At 49.8% G+C, this 23494-nt stretch overlaps 2 protein-coding genes across 3 annotated transcripts in view; one reads left to right on the forward strand and one right to left on the reverse strand.

Moving 5' to 3' along the window:
- The window catches only part of LOC149325230 (solute carrier family 41 member 1-like), a 147376-nt gene that overhangs the window by 62141 nt on the left and 61741 nt on the right, over positions 1-23494 (forward strand). For both annotated transcript variants that reach the window (XM_089562846.1, XM_089562844.1), the window contains exon 2: positions 98-807. The gene's annotated coding sequence lies outside the window, so the exon portion shown is untranslated. The remainder of the gene's footprint in view (positions 1-97; positions 808-23494) is intronic.
- The window catches only part of LOC149325231 (U8 snoRNA-decapping enzyme-like), a 71111-nt gene that overhangs the window by 41797 nt on the left and 5820 nt on the right, over positions 1-23494 (reverse strand). The window lies entirely within an intron of this gene.

The following is a 23494-nucleotide window of genomic DNA, read 5'->3' on the forward strand; positions in this document are numbered from 1 at the left end:
CCGAGTCACTCGAAGGCTTCAAAGTGCGAGTAGTATTGCTTTCGCAATAAAAGCTACGCTACGTTAAACTTTGCTTATGACGCCATTCTTCCCGCAGGTCGACTGTTCCGCGCATCGTCCCCCTCGTTCCGTCCTGAGCAGCGCCGTGACGTTCCCCGTGCTGGCGGTGACCCGAGGTATGGTCGACGGCTTCCGGCTGCCGCTGCCCCCGCTGCCGTTCGCCCGGTGCTCGCGCGCCGCCAAGCCGTGGCTGCTGGACGCCCAGCTCTTCTGCCAGGGCCTCGCGCCGTAGCCCCAGGGCAGCAGGCCCGCCCCGGCGTGACTGACAAAAACCTCTGCAGGGGGCAGCACACGCGGAGCGGAGGGAAGACGTCGCGGACCACACGGCGCTAACTCGACACTGCGCTGAGGCTTTCCGGAAGGCAGCTCTGCGCTGCCGAAGAGTTCTTTCTGCCCTGCCGCGGAGGGCGTCGAGGACAGGGTTCCAGAGCACAGAACTGAACTGACGTCGTCGACTAGCCTGGGGATCTGCAAGGACCAGTACATCCTGTCGGTTTCATCACCCGCGTCGGCGTGAAGTGCACTCATTTCAATCAAGGATTCACGTCAGCTCATAAAGGTGAAGAGCATCATCATCAACGTCTGTGTACGACTGTAGCCATCGGTTCCCGGAGGCCGCCTCCACGTTTCAACACCATCCCGCTCCCCACAGAGCAATCCTGCGTACACTGCTCCATCAGAAGGTTGCTGTTCTTCGTCTCCACGAGGCGCACGCTGCGACTGGGCCTTACATCTTCGCTTCTTCCGGTGAGCGCTGCTCTTTTATCTCGCTTTTTTCTTCGTTTGTCGAGCGCAGCTCGAAAAGCAGCTTGCATTTCGCGCCGCATGGCCGCGGCCGAGAAGCAGGGCAGCTAGGAAGCGAGCGCTAGTCTTTTCATTGTTCACGGTGGTCGGAAGCGAAGCATAACTTTGCTCATTGGTGCCAGACAGGGTTTACAAGTAAGACCGTGCCTCAAAGTCGGCGAATCGCGAGCTGCAGTGCGCGGTCAATACCGTCGCCACGCGCAAGCCGCTTTTACACCCATGCCGTTACACCTATGGAAAGAAAAAGGATAGGTGTAACGTTAAGAGATCGGAAGAGGATGGAGTGGGTGAGGGAACAAACTCGAGTTAATGACGTCCTAGTTGTAATCAAGAGGAAGAAATGGGCTTGGGCAGGGCATGTAATGCGAAGGCAAGATAGCCGCTGGTCCTTAAGGGTAACGGAGTGGATTCCAAGAGAAGGCAAGCGTAGCAGGGGGCGGCAGAAGGTTAGGTGGGCGGATGAGCTCAAGAAGTTTGCGGGGATACAGTGGCCGCAACTGGCTAAGGACAGGGTTAACTGGAGAAACATGGGAGAGGCCTTTGCCCTGCAGTGGGTGTAGTCAGCCTGATGATGATGATGATGACTAGTCGCAGGCGATCTATCTTGGCTCCAGTGAGCCGCCATGCGCTTGAATTGGGCGTTCACAGTGCGCGCTGTTCTCCTTTTTTGTTGAAAAATTACACCTGCGCATTAGAGTAGCAACAATGCAGAATGCGGTCGTGCTTCAGTTGCGTCAGCGCCGTATGGCGGAGGAACCCGAGCGCACTGCGCAAATGCCTGGCTGAACCGCGAGGAGCTCAAAGCGACAGCAGCAACTCACCGGTCGTGTGTCTGAAGCGCGTGCAGCGGCTTCAGTCGAGAATAGGCGTGTGTGGCAGCGTTGCGCCAGGCGAGCAGCGAAGGAAACCACACAAAGACAGCCGTGACCTTCTCAGCTTGTGCAATACTCCGCAGGAACAATACATACTGGCGACGTATTATTTTCTTTTATTTGCCCTGAGGATCAAGGGCATTACAGAAAGAGGACTGGGTTACAACAGGTGAATTACATGGCGCGAAATACAGTGGGTGTTGAAAGACAAAGTCAAAATTACCCAGAATGCGCAATGTGGACGCTCACATCACGAAGTTTTATCTTACACGGCTTCTACAGGAACGTGGTTCCAATCGAAGGAACTTGGAAAGATTACAAGAAAGCTTTGTAATTAGGATATATTTTTGTGCCTACTTCATGACACATTGAATGGCACCGTGAAAAACCAGTACAGAGTCGATCAGACTCGTCTAGAACGTTCGAGCGGTGGGCTGGGGAGCAAATGAAGTTGAATCTTATCGCAGCTGCTTTGCTGGGGGTAAGGCGCTGGCGCCTGTGTGGTGCACATGTCTGTTAGGCTTCTCCCCAGCACAAGTATTATCAGTGAAAGTCAATGCCTAGTTTGGAATTTCGCATTATCTTCCACCGGACGGCAGCGCGATCGACTCTGTACTTGTTGTGGAATGAACTTTCAGTGTGGTAGTATCGTGAAAACCTATATGAAATAGGCGTGACTGATTTTTCAGTGCGATCTGACGGCAAAATGCATTGCATTGTGATGCGATCATTACTCGAAGGAATAAAAAGGAAGTAGTTATGCAAAGATGCTTTACTCAAGTTGCTTTTCATGTCTGGTATTCATTATTGATGTAGTGTATTCCTCATTGCTTAATATTAGCGTATTATGGAGCGAAGGGCTTAATGAACTTGGAGAAGTGGAAAAATAGCGTTGCTGATAATGTTTTCAGCTCAGCTTAAAGTGTATGTGATATGAACGCCTTCGCGTTTGTGTGAAGGGACATAATGTGGACGATAAGATCGAGTATTCATCTTGTGCCCTGCTCTGTGCGTTATGCATTGCGACACGTCACTTCCTGAGCGTATATATCGACAAAGACCTTTTATTCTGCTCCCACTACTCTCACTTGAGGCATAGCCTCCTTATGCTTGAGGAGAGGAGGCTGGCTGCTGCGGCGCGTCTGCTAGAGTTTCCACACGGGAGAGAGCGGGTGCCGCCCAAGTGTGTGGTTCACTTCATCGGTCGTCTTTCGTGGTGTCCCTACAGTAGAGCGTGATTGCGTCGTGCAGAAAATGCAAGACAAATCATTGCACTCTTGAAGGTCTGGTGCACTGTGCCTGTTTTGGTCTTGCCCACAGGGGCGTCTGCTGTATGGTTGGTGAGTTGCGATACCAGCAGTGCGCCACCACGGACCCGAGCACCCACGTTTAGCCGTGCGTGCCTTAGCTGTGTCCGGGGAAAAGGGGATACTGGTGCTGGAGCCGATGTCGAGTGTTTGGACCTGTAAGGCCCCTCGGCGGAGGACACACCTATTTGGCCCCAGCTTCCCGTAGACGGTACCCCTGGCCTGTCCCGACTGGGTGAAATCGGCAGTCGCCGTTTCATATCCGCCCCTCCACCTTTCACTTTCCGACCATCTTTCTCACAACTTTCATCTCTCCTCACCTATAGGGTTTACTATGTGTGGCGTAACTACCCTTGTTTGCCCAGATTTGGCTAGCAGTGGCGTACAGCTGGCGTCGGGGGGACTTTTTTTTAATTTCCTATCCCGCCTCCTAGTTAGGCTTCATGGCGGGTGGCTGGCACTACGGGCGAAGAACAAACTTTTTTATGACTGTTTCCCTGCTTTCAAATGATCGTCCTCAAGAAAGAGGGCGAACCATTATCACCTTTCAGTTTTTCAAAAAAAAAAAAGAAAACTTACTACAACTACCACAACCCAGTCCTACAAATATCCCTGTTCGTAGTATCAAGAGTTTCCACCGATTCCTTGGGCCCAAGTACAAAATGACAGCATTGGCTAGTGGCGACCTCCTGCTCGAACTGCTTGACATAATTCAGATAGCGCAGCTTCTAAGCATTGAAACTTTTGGTGACATCTTTGCCTCCGTGACCCCATCGTTAAACACAGTATGTGGTGTATGGGGGCTATTCTTGTAGTAACGCTCAAAGGGCTAGAAGCAGTTGTCGCTCTCTAGCACCAGCGTGCCAGCCGTAGCAGTCAGAGCTGTGACCCCCAACCCGCGGTGCGGTAAGTCGCAACCACGGCGGGTTCGGGCCAGAGGGGACAAACACGAGTATGCTACTCGGAGGAGCGTTTATTGCTCCCGAGCAATACAATGCAGCAGCAACAATACAACCGCCGTAACGAGGGCGAGTGTTCCGCTCGCGTACGGGGGTGGAAAACACAAAGGGCAGAACGCACGCAAAAATGTGGGGGAAGAAGGTTCCGCTCACCTCGCATGGTTCCTCGCTCACGGCCCGCGGCGGTCAAGTCACACACGGTGGCCGGGCGATAAGGGCCGCGGTCTCCGTGGCAGATCTCTGATCCGTGCGTGTGCACGGCCCCCGCCAGAAGACGCGCGAGCCTCGGGAGAAACGCGTCTCCTTCCCGGGCTGTGGAGAGGAGGTCTCTCCGTTGTGAATGGGGAAAGAGGGAAATTCCCTGCAGCGGCGTCGGGCGGGGCGAGAAAGGAAGCGGGGGCGGCGTGAGTGCCCTCCCTCGCAAACCTTCCGAACGGCGCGCGCATAGCATCGCGTGATAATTACGCGCGGCCGTTACAATGGGGCAGGGGATTCATGTGTATCCCCACATCCCCCCCTCCTTAAAACTGCCCTACGGCCAAGAAGAGACCGCGTTCACCGAAGGGGTGTACCGAGTGGGGCCGGCGAAACGCCGTTTAAGTTAAAAAACCAATTAAGAAAAGATTTAGCTCACAGCCAGCAGTGCCGTCGTCGAAGGCCGTGGACGCCAGGGCAGGAAGGCAGTGTAGACGACCGCCATGGACGACTGTGGAGCCAAGTACTGAAGGGGGTCGATGACCGCAGGTCCCGTGATTCGGCCAGGGCAGCTTTGTCGGGACGCGCGGGCGGCAGGCAGGCTCAGGGCAATTACGCACCGTGTCGTAGCGTACGACAGGCCCCCACTCAGCTGGATGAACCGCTTGCTCTTGGCTCGCCCTCTTTTCCTCTCGTTGGGGGGTGACAAAGGCGCGCCTACCCATTTTCCCTCTGCCGCAGAGGACTTGCGAGGCGGGCCCAGCGGGGCACCAAGCTTCTCTTGCGGGCGAAGCCCGCTGCCGCGGGGACAGGGGAACTCCAAGGCGGCTTCTCTGCTGCAGTTTTCGCCGTGGTAGACACAGGCCCCGGTTTCCCCGAATTCCCGCTCGCTCGTCCCGCGGCCGACCGGAAGCTGTTCTTCTTCTGTGCAACTCGGTGGTGACAGCGGGCTCTTGGCTTCGGAATGCGGCCGCCTTCCAAACGGCCTGGCTCTTGGCGCTCGAAGCCGCAACGGTCGTTGCGGCGTCCGCTGGCTCTCCTCCGGGCACGCTGTGAAGGCTGGCCTGCGGCTGCAAGGCTATCTTTTCTTTCTAGTTACATTACCAATTTACACATTTTTTTTTGAGCTAGTCTAACCCCGCTCGGTCTTTTCCGACGAGAAAGCGTGTGCTTGCTCCGGAAGCCGTGGTGCGAAATATGGAAGGGGTGTTCCGTCCATATTAAGCAGGAGAAATTACTCCCTGCGCGTTGGTCAGAGTTGTTTCTGCCGTGGGCGCAAGTTGTAACGAGGCGCCGGGCTCTGTTGTCGAGCCTTGCCTCTCGATGCGGCTGCCTGCTGGCGGGGGAGGGTGTTCTCCACAGGCCACTCGTTCCCTCTGTCAAAGTAGGGTTTGAGATCACAGACATGCACTGGCCCGCCGGTCGGTCTTAGCGTCAAGTCCGCCAGCCTGTAGACGAGAGAGGAAAGTTTCTCCCGAACTACATATGGTCCCGTCCATTTCGGCGCCAGAGAAGCAGAAAACCGCTTACTGGCATCGCTCAGAACGTGACTGCGCCTCAACACCAGGTCACCCGGTTTGTAGTGAACTTCCCGGTGAGAGCGGTCATACTGCGCTTTCTGCTGGGCCCGAGCAGTGCTCAGATTCCGGCGTGCTTTGTCCAAAACCTCCGTCATCCTGGCGCGCAGCCCGGTCGCATAGTCGGCGCGTGCCGACCAAGCAATCGGGTTGTCGCTGCGAACCTGTAGAGTAAGTTCTAACGGGTTCGGCAGCTCCCTGCCAAGGTTGAGAGCGGCAGGTGTGTACCCAGTCGAGCGGTTCACGGTCGACCTGAGAGCAAACCCAATCTCGGGGAGACAGGTGTCCCAGTCGATGTGCGTCTCCGCAAATGCAACGAGCATGTGCTTGATGTTGCGGTTCACGCGTTCCGTGGGATTCGCCTGGGCGTGGTACGTGGTTGTTCTCCTGTGCTTAATGCCAAGGGCCGCACAGGAGTCCACGAAAAGTTTGGCAGTGAAGTACGATGCATTGTCCGTTTTCAACTGCCCGGGGTAGCCGAATCGTGTGAACACCTCGATCAACTTCCCCATGATTACGCGTGCCGTCAGCTTTCGAAGTGGGAACAGTTCCACCCATTTGCTGAAATGGTCTGTGACAACGAGCAGATATTGGTTTCCACTCGGAGTCCTGGGGTAAGGTCCCATGACGTCACAAGCCGCAATTTGCCAAGGACCCTGGCTATTGATCGGCTGCATGAGCCCAGGTGGGCGCCCACCACGTGGCTTCACCCTTTGGCACACGTCGCACGAGCGGGCGTAGCGTATCGCATCCCGCTTCATGCCAGGCAACGTAGCGAGGCGGCACAACTTGAGGTAAGTCTTAGGGCCACTCGCATGCCCAGCGATGCACGTGTCATGAAAGTAGCGTAAAAGTGCTCCTCTCAACGTGCGTGGAATCACCACCTTGAAGGACTCGTGTGTATCCTTCTCGGAGGGGATATATCTCAGCAGGATGCCGTCGGAGTCGAGCAGATAGGAATCCATCGCGCTCACAGCATTACCAGCTGCGTTCGAGCGCCCCGCACGGACAACAATACCAGTTGCCTCCATGTGCGCCGCGGCCGCGCCGCCCGGCTCCCTGAGCCCGTCGAACACTTTTCGACAAAATGGATCCTCCCGCTGTGCCTCCAATAGCTCCCTTCTGCTGAAAACGCTCACCACGGAACTGACGCCTTCCAAGTGGTTCACGCTTTCGCCCTGGGAAGGCGGGGTGTCCCTTCCCTCGGGGCGTTGTGTGAGCTGCGCGGCAGTCGCGCTGCTCTGGCTGTCGGGCGCGGCGGAGTGGGCAGTGTTGTTACTTCCCAAGCCGTCAACGGGCGCGCGCGAAAGTGCGTCCGCCACCACGTTGTTCTTGCCCCTCCTGTAGCGCACTGTAAAGTCGTAACGCTGGAGGGGTAGCGCCCATCGCGCTAGGCGTCCGGACGGCTCGCCTAGGCGTCTCAGCCAAGTGAGTGCCGTGACCAGGATGTTGCTGCTGAGAAGCCGTATTGGACAACCACAGCAGGGACTGGATGTCGATCCCGCTCGTCGCCATGGCTAGTCTGTATGTCGGCAGTCGGTCACATAGACACTCGGTTTGTCACACCTCTGGCCCCACGTTGGGCGCCAAGAATATGGGGGCTATTCTTGTAGTAACGCTCAAAGGGCTAGAAGCAGTTGTCGCTCTCTAGCACCAGCGTGCCAGCCCTAGCAGTCAGAGCTGTGACCCCCAACCCGCGGTGCGGTAAGTCGCAACCACGGCGGGTTCGGGCCAGAGGGGACAAACACGAGTATGCTACTCGGAGGAGCGTTTATTGCTCCCGAGCAATACAATGCAGCAGCAACAATACAACCGCCGTAACGAGGGCGAGTGTTCCGCTCGCGTACGGGGGTGGAAAACACAAAGGGCAGAACGCACGCAAAAATGTGGGGGAAGAAGGTTCCGCTCACCTCGCGTGGTTCCTCGCTCACGGCTCGCGGCGGTCAAGTCACACACGGTGGCCAGGCGATAAGGGCAGCGGTCTCCGTGGCAGATCTCTGATCCGTGCGTGTGCACGGCTCCCGCCAGAAGACGCGCGAGCCTCGGGAGAAACGCGTCTCCTTCCGGGGCTGTGGAGAGGAGGTCTCTCCGTTGTGAAAGGGAAAAGAGGGAAAGTCCCTGCAGCGGCGTCGCGGCGGGGCGAGAAAGGAAGCGGGGGCGGCGTGAGTGCCCTCCCTCGCAAACCTTCCGAACGGCGCGCGCATAGCATCGCGTGATAATTACGCGCGGCCGTTACAATGGGGCAGGGGATTCATGTGTATCCCCACAGGTGTCATCTCCGACAACGACTTTCTGCACTTGACAGAAGAAGAAATGCTTTAAGAACTGTCTGGTCAGAATGTAACCAATGTATATAGTATCAAAATGCGCAAAGAAAACAAAGAAGTTCCCAAAAAAACTTCGCCCTGACTTATGCTTCCTGCGTCCTGCCTGAGTCAGTCGAGGTAGGGTGAGCAAAAATCTCTGTCCGGCCATATATCCCTAACCATATAGACGTTGCTTCAAATGCCAAAGGTTTGGCCACGGCTCCCAAAAGCTGCCGCGGCCGCGATCAATGTGCCACATGTGCCGCAAACGACCGCCATTCAAACGACTGCGATGCTGTGCCACGCTGCGCAAACTGCGAAGGTGACCACGCCGCTTATTCAAGGTCGTGTACCGCCTGGAAGAAAGAAAAAGAAATAAATACTAAAAAGACTGAAGGATATATAACATTTAAAGAAGCAAGAAGGCGCTATGCAATTTCAAAGGGCACATTTTGTTCCACGCCCCATGCAAACTTCGCCGATGTGTTGCGTTGGCGCGGCGCACCACACCGGTCTTCGGCACTTGATCAGCTCATCCCACACCCAGTGAAGCGGAGGCAGGGCCAGCCGCGCCCACGGAGATAGTGGCCGCGCCTCTGGCAGACGCGGCGAGAGCTGATTTGCCAGCCCCGAAAAGGGCCCACCGGCCGCCAAGTCGGCAGCCTGAAAGGTTTCCCCCGTTCGGGAGAAGCCCGCAACCCCTCTGCCTGCGGGTTCCCCACGGAACCCAGCGCCTCCAATGAGGAGATGGACACAAGTCAAAGCTCGCCTCCGCCATAGCGGCGGTGGAGCTCTCGTGAACGAAAAAAAGAAAGTTCCAATAATGGGCCCTGAACAAAGAGGGACCTAAAGTTCTGAGTACATCCCTCAAAAATAATCATGCCAAGTAATCCACTGGAACTGCCGTGGAATAGCAAAAATAGCTATAGTGATGCAACAGATCTCTTAAATTCTCTGTCGCCTGTAGCATCGTGTCAACAGGAGACCAACTTGGGACCTCCACATAAAAATATTTTTAAAAAGTATAAAGTCTACCGAAGAGACCGAGAACAGGCGAGTAGGCTCTCTGGAGGCACCGCTATATAGTACAGAGTGGTGTTGCAACTCACGAAACCGAACTCGAAACGAAATACGAAGCAGTTCCAGTCACCGGTCTTAATTTTAAAACAATTACCACATTCTCAGCATATCTTCAACCATACCTCATGGTAACACTCCATGACCCAAAAATACTTTTGAAGTAGTTGCCAGAGCCATATCTGGTAGTAGGCGATTTTAATGCCCACTCTGGGTTTTGGGGAAGCGAACAAACTGACTCTAAAGGGCGTGTTTTAAAAGACTGTATTTTGTGCAACAACGTTTGCCTGCTCAATACAGGCAAATCCCCATATTTTTCTCTAACCTCAAGAAAAATGAGCTGCATAGACGAATTTCATCCCACCCTCCGTCTTACCGATGTTAAGTGGGATGTTCTTGACAACCCATGCGGGAGCAGTCACCTTCCTGTGGTGATTAACTTTTCGTCACTGCCATCTATAATCCCTCGTAAACCAAACTTTTGAAGCTACACTTAGTGGTCTGGCTACTTTTTCGAAAACAGGCCAGTTTGAAAAATGTATTTTTTGATAATCTTAGCGTTGACGAACACAATGAAATTTTCACAACTTGAATTGTTGCTGCTGCGCGCCAAGCTATTCCTCATTCGTCAGGAGTGGTACGACAAAATAAGAACGTTTGGTTCATACAAGAACTCGGAAAAGCGGAAAAAACAAATTAAAGCTTGGGGAGTTTTTTGAAGATACCCAAGTCACGAAAACCTCGTACATTTAAAAAAAAAGCGAAAGAAAATGCGTGACACATCAGTCGCAGTGTTGAAAAAAACATACTGGAGAAAGTATGGATCATCCATAAATAGTTAAGTTACATCCAAACAAATGTAGGAGCAGGTCCGCAAACTTAATGGCAGCTTTTTTTCCTTTCACAATTCCTTTCCTATCAGCTCCGGATAATAAAAAAGCATAGAGGAGCAAGCATACATCTTAGTTGAACATTTCTCAAACATTTCGAGTTGTTCACACTGCAGAGAATTTTTTTTAAATATAAAAACGCAGCGGAGAAACGTAGATTTCAAACAACTGGTTGCGCGAACAAACCGTAGAATGGCTTAATTAGAATTCAAAAATTAAAGTTCATTCGACTGGAAAAAAGACTGCACCTGGTTCTGGTAATATTTTATTTATTTATTTTCAATACTGCAGGCCCCTTTACGGCGCCCTAGCAGGTGGGCATACACAACAGTTACACTGAGGCAAGAACTACATCACACAACACAAGGAAATCTCAAAATGCGGCAAGAACACATGCAAAGATAAATCTGGTAGAACAGTGGTTCATTTGTGTACCTGCGGACAAACTATGTACAATCAGCTCCAGACAAGGTTACCATAAGAAGTGATCAAACACGGCTAACAGTGAACAACATGCACGTAGAAGCGAAAACAAAAAATGAAAGAAAAAACCTTGGCGCTCAAGACAAGATACGTATATGATGGAAACAATAATAATGCTGAATGATAGCGGACAATCGAACCCAGGAAGACAAACTATGACTACGCAAGGGGTGATGCACTGATTAAGACGACAAGAAGGAACGGAAGTGAAACGGATTATCAATATCCAGAGGCCCATGTGCATCACTGAGAGCGTTACTCTGCGGCAATGCTGGCCTCGAGCCTTGTAGCGAACATTAAGGTCGGCGCATGAGTAATCGAGGCATCCAGTTTGTTCCATTCTCGGATGGCTACAGGAAAAAATGAATGTTTAAGTGCATCTGTGCGATAAGAATAATCAGTTAAAGTGAGTGCATGTTTGTGTCGTGTCGGTCGAGTCTGGGACGGGCAAATATATTTTGACACATTGATGTTATAATCGTTATGCAACAGTTGGTATAAAAATTTTAAACGCGCGTGCTTTGCTCTCATTGATAGCGTCGGGAGTCCTGAAATAGCTGCAAGGTTCGATGGGGAGTCAGTACGCTTATATTTATTATGGATGAACCGTAGTGCCTTTCTTTGTATTTTTTCTAGTTTTGCTTTGTTAGTGGTTGATTCCGGAAACCAAACAGTGTGGGCGTACTCTAAAATAGGTCTTATGAAAGTTTTGTATGCTAGGAGTTTAGTAGATGCTGGTGCGAGTCGGATACATCTTCTAAAAAAAAAAACAGTTTTCGTAATGCTGCCGATGTTACACTAGCGATGTGTACGTCCCATCTAAAGTCAGCGGTTAGTGTAATACCAAGATACTTATGCTGGGAGACTTTCATGAGTGGCGTACCGTGAATGCTGTAAGGGAAAGATGATATTTTTTTCCTGGTTACTGACATGCACTGATATTACATTCCGTAATATAAATTACGGAATGCCGGCGCATCGTTCCCGACCGCCTTTAGAAGCACTTTGGAATTTTTTTTATCAAAATATGGTACTCGGAAAACTACCGAAAGCCTGGAAAAAAGCAGTTTTTGTACAAATCCTGAAACCTGGAAAACAACCAAAATCCCCCAGTAGTTACAGGCCAATAGCCCTTACCAGCTGCCTCAGAAAATTCTCTGAGAATGTCCTGAATATAAGATAACTTTTGTCCTTGAATCCCGTGAACTTCTTGACATCCATCAGTGTGGTTTTAAAACGGCATGCTCAACAACTGATAATCTAGTTCACCTTGAAAGTACTGTCCGAGAAGTTTTATACACAAACAACACTGCCTTGCTGTGCTTTTTTTTTAACCTCTAGAGGGCATACGGCACAACCTGGTGGTTCGGGATTCTTCTCGACCTAGCAGAGCTTGACATCCGTGACAGGACTTTAAACTTCCTCTCCTTTCCTTCACGTACCGCTCCTTTCACGTACGTCTGTGCTCAACCCTCTAAAGGAACTTCGTTGATGAAAATGGAGTACCTCAGGGATGCATTTTAAGCATAACTCTTTGTTATAAAAATGAATTCCATAGCCAAAATAATCACGAAGTCCTGTATGTATTCACTCTATGTTGACGATCTTTAAATAGCATGAACATCCTCAAGCCTAGTAATTTGCGAGAGACAAATACAGTTGACGATAAACAAACTAGTGACATGGGCAGATGGGAACGGTTTCCAGTTCGCCTCACAGAAAACATTGGCTGTTTTTTTCTCACTCAAGCGAGGCTTACAGGCGGATCCAACCCTGAACTTGAACGAAACAGAAATACCCGTCAGAAATGAGCACAAATATCTGGGCATAATCTTTGACAAAAAACTCACTTTCCCGCCTTACATAAACGCACCGAAAAAAAAAAAGCCTCCCGATCACTGAATATACTCATAGTACTGCCACGAAAACATTGGGGTGCACACAGGATGTGCGTTTTACAAATTTACCGCTCTGTAGTACGCTTTAGCTTGGATTATGCATGCATCATGTATGGGTCAGCAATAACATTGTATCTTAAACGATTGGAGACATTACATAATTTAGGTCTACGTCTTTCCATTGGTGCATACAGGACGTCACCCATAAACAGTCTTTATGTATAAACCAACGAACCATCACTTAGAAGGGCCATGCTCACTTGCTTTTACATTATAAAAATCCGCTCGCAGCCGAAACATCTGTGTTACCCCATAGCTACAAATTGCTCCAGAACACTCTTTAACAAAAACCGCAAGCTACCAAGCCGCTGCATTTGCGGTTTGAAGAGATGCACCAGATTCTTGGTGTACTAAACAAATTACGTGGCATTGCGCAAGGACGAGGCTCACTACCTCCATGGCCAATATCCTTGCAATCTGCGAATTTCAATTTTACACTGTTGCGTAAAAAAACAAACTCCACAACAACATATGCGACAAGAGTTTCTTGCATTCGAGGAAAAGTACAGAACTTTCACAGCTTTTTATATAGATGATTCGAAAACATGTTTAAGTCGGAAGCACAGTAGTAAAAGTGAACTAGAATGAAATAGTAAGGCTTCCACAGTGTGCATGAATCTTCACTACCGAATGTTGCGTCATTATGTAGCCGTAGAAAAAATAGTAAACGAGAATCTCGCAAACAATATTTACACACTCGCTAAGTGTACAGAGGGCGAAACGCGTGTCTAGAACACGTTCTGGGCGTGTTTCGGGCTGAACACGTGACATCTAGCCATAACATTTGGTTAAAGATGGTCTGGATGTAAGCATGTGCAGTTAAACTCATAGGATTTCATCGTCATTTTTTGCCTTCCTGCTCGCAACGGCTTTGGGAGCTGCGGAACACAGGTCGTTCTAGACATGTGTTTTGCTCTCTGTACTTACCCTTCAGCCCTTCACTCTAGAAATGCAATCACTCCGCTGCTTCGTGATCTCATACAAAACATAACCGCCATAGCTTAAGGACAAAACGTAAAACTCTGCTGGGTACGAAGCCATGTCGGAATTAAAGGTAACGAGACTTGTGCGCTGCTCAAGCCCATGGCGAACAAAGTAAATATACCCTTTAAGGATTGCATGAACTTAAAACACCGTAAATTAAGAAAAAAATGCGAGTTAGCTTGACACAGCAAAGTAAATAAACTACATTTGATAAAAAGTTGGAGGCTAATCAAGGTTAAGCCCAGTGGATGCGAAGCAGCCTTCGTTTTGCATTCTTATTATTAACGTCCTTAGCGTTTGGAGGCATCTTGACCGCATACACACCCGGCGCAAAGACGCTGGCGCGGTTGCCGGCACAGAGACTGACGCGACGGCGGGCGCGCGCCGCTTCATCCCTGGCGTGACGTCACATATCACGTGATGCAGCGATGGTGGCGCCGCCGCCGCGTCGCGCGCGACGGCGCGAACCGAAGCGTGGAGGCCTCCGCCGGGCGACGTCCGACGGCGCGATATGAGGCCCCATCTGTAGCCGATGTGACGTCATCACGTGGTCACATCATATGATCTCACTTCAAGGTCAATGGTGGCCACCGCCGGGCGTCGCGCGAAGGCCCGAAGCCTTCGTTAATATGCTTCGCATAAAACTAGTTTTAGGTGAAGTCTTGCACACACCAAGAACGTTTAACGGAAGTAATTCTCTGCTGGCTTCGCATTGGACCCACACAGTGCGCAACGCTGCAAGCCGTCGCTCAGATTAGGACGCAGGCGCTAACAGTCTTCGGGAGCATCTTCATCTGGGTAACTATACGCCTGGAGTTGCGTGCAAGCAATTTCTGCATGGGCAACCAGAAGTTGGCGCATTGCATCGTCCAATACGCCAGCCGCATCATTAGGTGGGTGCGAACGGGAAGTATATTAAACGAGACAAGCAGTAGAATTGTGGCGTATATGCGGATGAGGACGTGTTATTGTATTAGTATCTCGCTTTATCAGTCCTACGCCGCTCTTTCTTAGAACCAGAAGCGCTGTGTGGGGTTACCGTAAGGTAGCCACACACAGCCTACACACAGGTAGCCAACAGGTGTGGCTACACACAGGTAGCCAACAGGCGATTATATCACCTGTTGGCGAAATCGTAGCTTTAAATGACGGTGCAGGTATACTTAAAAAAAATCGCATATTAGCGGATGGCTTCACGTTGCAGAGTGATATTTCTGAGCAGAGATATTTGTGAAAAGATGTACTGTACAAAGAAAGCATGGCGTAGCCAATGCTTCTTGATGATTAAAAATGTAGAACAGCACAATTTCAACAAATATATAAACGAAACCCTCTTTAGTGGCGCTATTTCAGAGAATACGTTACTTTTAACGTTGATTATTTAATGACTAGAGACCGGATTTTAGGCAAATGCCTATTTTTTTCAACGCTTCGTAGGCGCACCATTTTTACATATGAACACAAATTAGGTGTTGACAATATGTTTAGTACTGTTTTTATAGTGCCTATAAATGCCTATTTTGGGTGTCAGTGCCTATAAATGCCTATTTGCGACGTCGATGCCTAAAAATGCCCTATTTTACAGAAAAGGGGCCTGAAATAGGCCATGGTTTTGCTTTCAGATTCTGTTTGCTTTCGAATCCATTTCGGTTTTGAGTAGAGCACACACGTGGCAACATTAGATGACCTCTTCAGTTGGCTGTGGTGAACACTGCACCTACGCCGGCTGTGTACACAATACCAACCACGTCAGCCGAAAATATGGAAGCAACCTTTTTCCTATTTTCTGCCATTTTATCCTGGCAGCTTGTTGATGAATTTGGCTGTTAAAGTGGTAGTTGACCAGATGGAACCACATTTCGGAAAGTATACGGAGTAAGTTATAAGTTCATCCAAATAATTCCAGTTGGTTCCAATTGAAATCGACTGTAAAATGTTCCATAAACCTGCTGGAAACAGTTTAACTGATTAAAATTTCCACCTGGGTAACCTGCCTTATTTTAGTTCCTTGTGCCCCAGATAATGCTTGTCTGCTACTGGTTCCATAGCTTTAACGGTGATTTCTAGATGGATGATGTTTATTTTACCACGGATCCTCGTGGATGTACGTAGGCCCGTGCAGAACTATGATTCTTTTCGGCATATTCTGCATCAAGCAGCACTGCGTGTAACATTTTCTAGCATCTCGTATTTATGGTTTCCAGACCCTTCTAATGGTAAGCACCATTTGATAGTCGCGTGGCTCCAGACACGTGAAGCCACGAACTATAAAACACTTTTTACACAAATGACAACATATTTATTAATGTTGAAGCATCGTGTATGCCTGCAATAAATAAGTTGAATTCCGGCGTGAGCGAAGACTGAACTCATTTGTCAGATGCTTTGAATTGATAATGTTTCTGCCAATTTCTAAATACATGGCCCCCTGTTAAGGTGTTCATTGTTTCTACTTTTGTACATGACAAGCGAATTGTTTGTTTCGAGGTATACCAAAGTGTTTTAAAAGGTATACCAAAGTGTTTTAAAGTTTCTGCCGTGGGCGCAAGTTGTAACGAGGCGCCGGGCTCTGTTGTCGAGCCTTGCCTCTCGATGCGGCTGCCTGCTGGCGGGGGAGGGTGTTCTCCACAGGCCACTCGTTCCCTCTGTCAAAGTAGGGTTTGAGATCACAGACATGCACTGGCCCGCCGGTCGGTCTTAGCGTCAAGTCCGCCAGCCTGTAGACGAGAGAGGAAAGTTTCTCCCGAACTACATATGGTCCCGTCCATTTCGGCGCCAGAGAAGCAGAAAACCGCTTACTGGCATCGCTCAGAACGTGACTGCGCCTCAACACCAGGTCACCCGGTTTGTAGTGAACTTCCCGGTGAGAGCGGTCATACTGCGCTTTCTGCTGGGCCCGAGCAGTGCTCAGATTCCGGCGTGCTTTGTCCAAAACCTCCGTCATCCTGGCGCGCAGCCCGGTCGCATAGTCGGCGCGTGCCGACCAAGCAATCGGGTTGTCGCTGCGAACCTGTAGAGTAAGTTCTAACGGGTTCGGCAGCTCCCTGCCAAGGTTGAGAGCGGCAGGTGTGTACCCAGTCGAGCGGTTCACGGTCGACCTGAGAGCAAACCCAATCTCGGGGAGACAGGTGTCCCAGTCGATGTGCGTCTCCGCAAATGCAACGAGCATGTGCTTGATGTTGCGGTTCACGCGTTCCGTGGGATTCGCCTGGGCGTGGTACGTGGTTGTTCTCCTGTGCTTAATGCCAAGGGCCGCACAGGAGTCCACGAAAAGTTTGGCAGTGAAGTACGATGCATTGTCCGTTTTCAACTGCCCGGGGTAGCCGAATCGTGTGAACACCTCGATCAACTTCCCCATGATTACGCGTGCCGTCAGCTTTCGAAGTGGGAACAGTTCCACCCATTTGCTGAAATGGTCTGTGACAACGAGCAGATATTGGTTTCCACTCGGAGTCCTGGGGTAAGGTCCCATGACGTCACAAGCCGCAATTTGCCAAGGACCCTGGCTATTGATCGGCTGCATGAGCCCAGGTGGGCGCCCACCACGTGGCTTCACCCTTTGGCACACGTCGCACGAGCGGGCGTAGCGTATCGCATCCCGCTTCATGCCAGGCAACGTAGCGAGGCGGCACAACTTGAGGTAAGTCTTAGGGCCACTCGCATGCCCAGCGATGCACGTGTCATGAAAGTAGCGTAAAAGTGCTCCTCTCAACGTGCGTGGAATCACCACCTTGAAGGACTCGTGTGTATCCTTCTCGGAGGGGATATATCTCAGCAGGATGCCGTCGGAGTCGAGCAGATAGGAATCCATCGCGCTCACAGCATTACCAGCTGCGTTCGAGCGCCCCGCACGGACAACAATACCAGTTGCCTCCATGTGCGCCGCGGCCGCGCCGCCCGGCTCCCTGAGCCCGTCGAACACTTTTCGACAAAATGGATCCTCCCGCTGTGCCTCCAATAGCTCCCTTCTGCTGAAAACGCTCACCACGGAACTGACGCCTTCCAAGTGGTTCACGCTTTCGCCCTGGGAAGGCGGGGTGTCCCTTCCCTCGGGGCGTTGTGTGAGCTGCGCGGCAGTCGCGCTGCTCTGGCTGTCGGGCGCGGCGGAGTGGGCAGTGTTGTTACTTCCCAAGCCGTCAACGGGCGCGCGCGAAAGTGCGTCCGCCACCACGTTGTTCTTGCCCCTCCTGTAGCGCACTGTAAAGTCGTAACGCTGGAGGGGTAGCGCCCATCGCGCTAGGCGTCCGGACGGCTCGCCTAGGCGTCTCAGCCAAGTGAGTGCCGTGACCAGGATGTTGCTGCTGAGAAGCCGTATTGGACAACCACAGCAGGGACTGGATGTCGATCCCGCTCGTCGCCATGGCTAGTCTGTATGTCGGCAGTCGGTCACATAGACACTCGGTTTGTCACACCTCTGGCCCCACGTTGGGCGCCAAGAATATGGGGGCTATTCTTGTAGTAACGCTCAAAGGGCTAGAAGCAGTTGTCGCTCTCTAGCACCAGCGTGCCAGCCCTAGCAGTCAGAGCTGTGACCCCCAACCCGCGGTGCGGTAAGTCGCAACCACGGCGGGTTCGGGCCAGAGGGGACAAACACGAGTATGCTACTCGGAGGAGCGTTTATTGCTCCCGAGCAATACAATGCAGCAGCAACAATACAACCGCCGTAACGAGGGCGAGTGTTCCGCTCGCGTACGGGGGTGGAAAACACAAAGGGCAGAACGCACGCAAAAATGTGGGGGAAGAAGGTTCCGCTCACCTCGCGTGGTTCCTCGCTCACGGCTCGCGGCGGTCAAGTCACACACGGTGGCCAGGCGATAAGGGCAGCGGTCTCCGTGGCAGATCTCTGATCCGTGCGTGTGCACGGCTCCCGCCAGAAGACGCGCGAGCCTCGGGAGAAACGCGTCTCCTTCCGGGGCTGTGGAGAGGAGGTCTCTCCGTTGTGAAAGGGAAAAGAGGGAAAGTCCCTGCAGCGGCGTCGCGGCGGGGCGAGAAAGGAAGCGGGGGCGGCGTGAGTGCCCTCCCTCGCAAACCTTCCGAACGGCGCGCGCATAGCATCGCGTGATAATTACGCGCGGCCGTTACAATGGGGCAGGGGATTCATGTGTATCCCCACAGGTGTCATCTCCGACAACGACTTTCTGCACTTGACAGAAGAAGAAATGCTTTAAGAACTGTCTGGTCAGAATGTAACCAATGTATATAGTATCAAAATGCGCAAAGAAAACAAAGAAGTTCCCAAAAAAACTTCGCCCTGACTTATGCTTCCTGCGTCCTGCCTGAGTCAGTCGAGGTAGGGTGAGCAAAAATCTCTGTCCGGCCATATATCCCTAACCATATAGACGTTGCTTCAAATGCCAAAGGTTTGGCCACGGCTCCCAAAAGCTGCCGCGGCCGCGATCAATGTGCCACATGTGCCGCAAACGACCGCCATTCAAACGACTGCGATGCTGTGCCACGCTGCGCAAACTGCGAAGGTGACCACGCCGCTTATTCAAGGTCGTGTACCGCCTGGAAGAAAGAAAAAGAAATAAATACTAAAAAGACTGAAGGATATATAACATTTAAAGAAGCAAGAAGGCGCTATGCAATTTCAAAGGGCACATTTTGTTCCACGCCCCATGCAAACTTCGCCGATGTGTTGCGTTGGCGCGGCGCACCACACCGGTCTTCGGCACTTGATCAGCTCATCCCACACCCAGTGAAGCGGAGGCAGGGCCAGCCGCGCCCACGGAGATAGTGGCCGCGCCTCTGGCAGACGCGGCGAGAGCTGATTTGCCAGCCCCGAAAAGGGCCCACCGGCCGCCAAGTCGGCAGCCTGAAAGGTTTCCCCCGTTCGGGAGAAGCCCGCAACCCCTCTGCCTGCGGGTTCCCCACGGAACCCAGCGCCTCCAATGAGGAGATGGACACAAGTCAAAGCTCGCCTCCGCCATAGCGGCGGTGGAGCTCTCGTGAACGAAAAAAAGAAAGTTCCAATAATGGGCCCTGAACAAAGAGGGACCTAAAGTTCTGAGTACATCCCTCAAAAATAATCATGCCAAGTAATCCACTGGAACTGCCGTGGAATAGCAAAAATAGCTATAGTGATGCAACAGATCTCTTAAATTCTCTGTCGCCTGTAGCATCGTGTCAACAGGAGACCAACTTGGGACCTCCACATAAAAATATTTTTAAAAAGTATAAAGTCTACCGAAGAGACCGAGAACAGGCGAGTAGGCTCTCTGGAGGCACCGCTATATAGTACAGAGTGGTGTTGCAACTCACGAAACCGAACTCGAAACGAAATACGAAGCAGTTCCAGTCACCGGTCTTAATTTTAAAACAATTACCACATTCTCAGCATATCTTCAACCATACCTCATGGTAACACTCCATGACCCAAAAATACTTTTGAAGTAGTTGCCAGAGCCATATCTGGTAGTAGGCGATTTTAATGCCCACTCTGGGTTTTGGGGAAGCGAACAAACTGACTCTAAAGGGCGTGTTTTAAAAGACTGTATTTTGTGCAACAACGTTTGCCTGCTCAATACAGGCAAATCCCCATATTTTTCTCTAACCTCAAGAAAAATGAGCTGCATAGACGAATTTCATCCCACCCTCCGTCTTACCGATGTTAAGTGGGATGTTCTTGACAACCCATGCGGGAGCAGTCACCTTCCTGTGGTGATTAACTTTTCGTCACTGCCATCTATAATCCCTCGTAAACCAAACTTTTGAAGCTACACTTAGTGGTCTGGCTACTTTTTCGAAAACAGGCCAGTTTGAAAAATGTATTTTTTGATAATCTTAGCGTTGACGAACACAATGAAATTTTCACAACTTGAATTGTTGCTGCTGCGCGCCAAGCTATTCCTCATTCGTCAGGAGTGGTACGACAAAATAAGAACGTTTGGTTCATACAAGAACTCGGAAAAGCGGAAAAAACAAATTAAAGCTTGGGGAGTTTTTTGAAGATACCCAAGTCACGAAAACCTCGTACATTTAAAAAAAAAGCGAAAGAAAATGCGTGACACATCAGTCGCAGTGTTGAAAAAAACATACTGGAGAAAGTATGGATCATCCATAAATAGTTAAGTTACATCCAAACAAATGTAGGAGCAGGTCCGCAAACTTAATGGCAGCTTTTTTTCCTTTCACAATTCCTTTCCTATCAGCTCCGGATAATAAAAAAGCATAGAGGAGCAAGCATACATCTTAGTTGAACATTTCTCAAACATTTCGAGTTGTTCACACTGCAGAGAATTTTTTTTAAATATAAAAACGCAGCGGAGAAACGTAGATTTCAAACAACTGGTTGCGCGAACAAACCGTAGAATGGCTTAATTAGAATTCAAAAATTAAAGTTCATTCGACTGGAAAAAAGACTGCACCTGGTTCTGGTAATATTTTATTTATTTATTTTCAATACTGCAGGCCCCTTTACGGCGCCCTAGCAGGTGGGCATACACAACAGTTACACTGAGGCAAGAACTACATCACACAACACAAGGAAATCTCAAAATGCGGCAAGAACACATGCAAAGATAAATCTGGTAGAACAGTGGTTCATTTGTGTACCTGCGGACAAACTATGTACAATCAGCTCCAGACAAGGTTACCATAAGAAGTGATCAAACACGGCTAACAGTGAACAACATGCACGTAGAAGCGAAAACAAAAAATGAAAGAAAAAACCTTGGCGCTCAAGACAAGATACGTATATGATGGAAACAATAATAATGCTGAATGATAGCGGACAATCGAACCCAGGAAGACAAACTATGACTACGCAAGGGGTGATGCACTGATTAAGACGACAAGAAGGAACGGAAGTGAAACGGATTATCAATATCCAGAGGCCCATGTGCATCACTGAGAGCGTTACTCTGCGGCAATGCTGGCCTCGAGCCTTGTAGCGAACATTAAGGTCGGCGCATGAGTAATCGAGGCATCCAGTTTGTTCCATTCTCGGATGGCTACAGGAAAAAATGAATGTTTAAGTGCATCTGTGCGATAAGAATAATCAGTTAAAGTGAGTGCATGTTTGTGTCGTGTCGGTCGAGTCTGGGACGGGCAAATATATTTTGACACATTGATGTTATAATCGTTATGCAACAGTTGGTATAAAAATTTTAAACGCGCGTGCTTTGCTCTCATTGATAGCGTCGGGAGTCCTGAAATAGCTGCAAGGTTCGATGGGGAGTCAGTACGCTTATATTTATTATGGATGAACCGTAGTGCCTTTCTTTGTATTTTTTCTAGTTTTGCTTTGTTAGTGGTTGATTCCGGAAACCAAACAGTGTGGGCGTACTCTAAAATAGGTCTTATGAAAGTTTTGTATGCTAGGAGTTTAGTAGATGCTGGTGCGAGTCGGATACATCTTCTAAAAAAAAAAACAGTTTTCGTAATGCTGCCGATGTTACACTAGCGATGTGTACGTCCCATCTAAAGTCAGCGGTTAGTGTAATACCAAGATACTTATGCTGGGAGACTTTCATGAGTGGCGTACCGTGAATGCTGTAAGGGAAAGATGATATTTTTTTCCTGGTTACTGACATGCACTGATATTACATTCCGTAATATAAATTACGGAATGCCGGCGCATCGTTCCCGACCGCCTTTAGAAGCACTTTGGAATTTTTTTTATCAAAATATGGTACTCGGAAAACTACCGAAAGCCTGGAAAAAAGCAGTTTTTGTACAAATCCTGAAACCTGGAAAACAACCAAAATCCCCCAGTAGTTACAGGCCAATAGCCCTTACCAGCTGCCTCAGAAAATTCTCTGAGAATGTCCTGAATATAAGATAACTTTTGTCCTTGAATCCCGTGAACTTCTTGACATCCATCAGTGTGGTTTTAAAACGGCATGCTCAACAACTGATAATCTAGTTCACCTTGAAAGTACTGTCCGAGAAGTTTTATACACAAACAACACTGCCTTGCTGTGCTTTTTTTTTAACCTCTAGAGGGCATACGGCACAACCTGGTGGTTCGGGATTCTTCTCGACCTAGCAGAGCTTGACATCCGTGACAGGACTTTAAACTTCCTCTCCTTTCCTTCACGTACCGCTCCTTTCACGTACGTCTGTGCTCAACCCTCTAAAGGAACTTCGTTGATGAAAATGGAGTACCTCAGGGATGCATTTTAAGCATAACTCTTTGTTATAAAAATGAATTCCATAGCCAAAATAATCACGAAGTCCTGTATGTATTCACTCTATGTTGACGATCTTTAAATAGCATGAACATCCTCAAGCCTAGTAATTTGCGAGAGACAAATACAGTTGACGATAAACAAACTAGTGACATGGGCAGATGGGAACGGTTTCCAGTTCGCCTCACAGAAAACATTGGCTGTTTTTTTCTCACTCAAGCGAGGCTTACAGGCGGATCCAACCCTGAACTTGAACGAAACAGAAATACCCGTCAGAAATGAGCACAAATATCTGGGCATAATCTTTGACAAAAAACTCACTTTCCCGCCTTACATAAACGCACCGAAAAAAAAAAAAGCCTCCCGATCACTGAATATACTCATAGTACTGCCACGAAAACATTGGGGTGCACACAGGATGTGCGTTTTACAAATTTACCGCTCTGTAGTACGCTTTAGCTTGGATTATGCATGCATCATGTATGGGTCAGCAATAACATTGTATCTTAAACGATTGGAGACATTACATAATTTAGGTCTACGTCTTTCCATTGGTGCATACAGGACGTCACCCATAAACAGTCTTTATGTATAAACCAACGAACCATCACTTAGAAGGGCCATGCTCACTTGCTTTTACATTATAAAAATCCGCTCGCAGCCGAAACATCTGTGTTACCCCATAGCTACAAATTGCTCCAGAACACTCTTTAACAAAAACCGCAAGCTACCAAGCCGCTGCATTTGCGGTTTGAAGAGATGCACCAGATTCTTGGTGTACTAAACAAATTACGTGGCATTGCGCAAGGACGAGGCTCACTACCTCCATGGCCAATATCCTTGCAATCTGCGAATTTCAATTTTACACTGTTGCGTAAAAAAACAAACTCC

Source organism: Amblyomma mixtum, chromosome 10 (genome assembly GCF_055824585.1).
Source record: "Amblyomma mixtum isolate Tamu chromosome 10, ASM5582458v1, whole genome shotgun sequence".
Classification (NCBI taxonomy): domain Eukaryota; kingdom Metazoa; phylum Arthropoda; class Arachnida; order Ixodida; family Ixodidae; genus Amblyomma; species Amblyomma mixtum.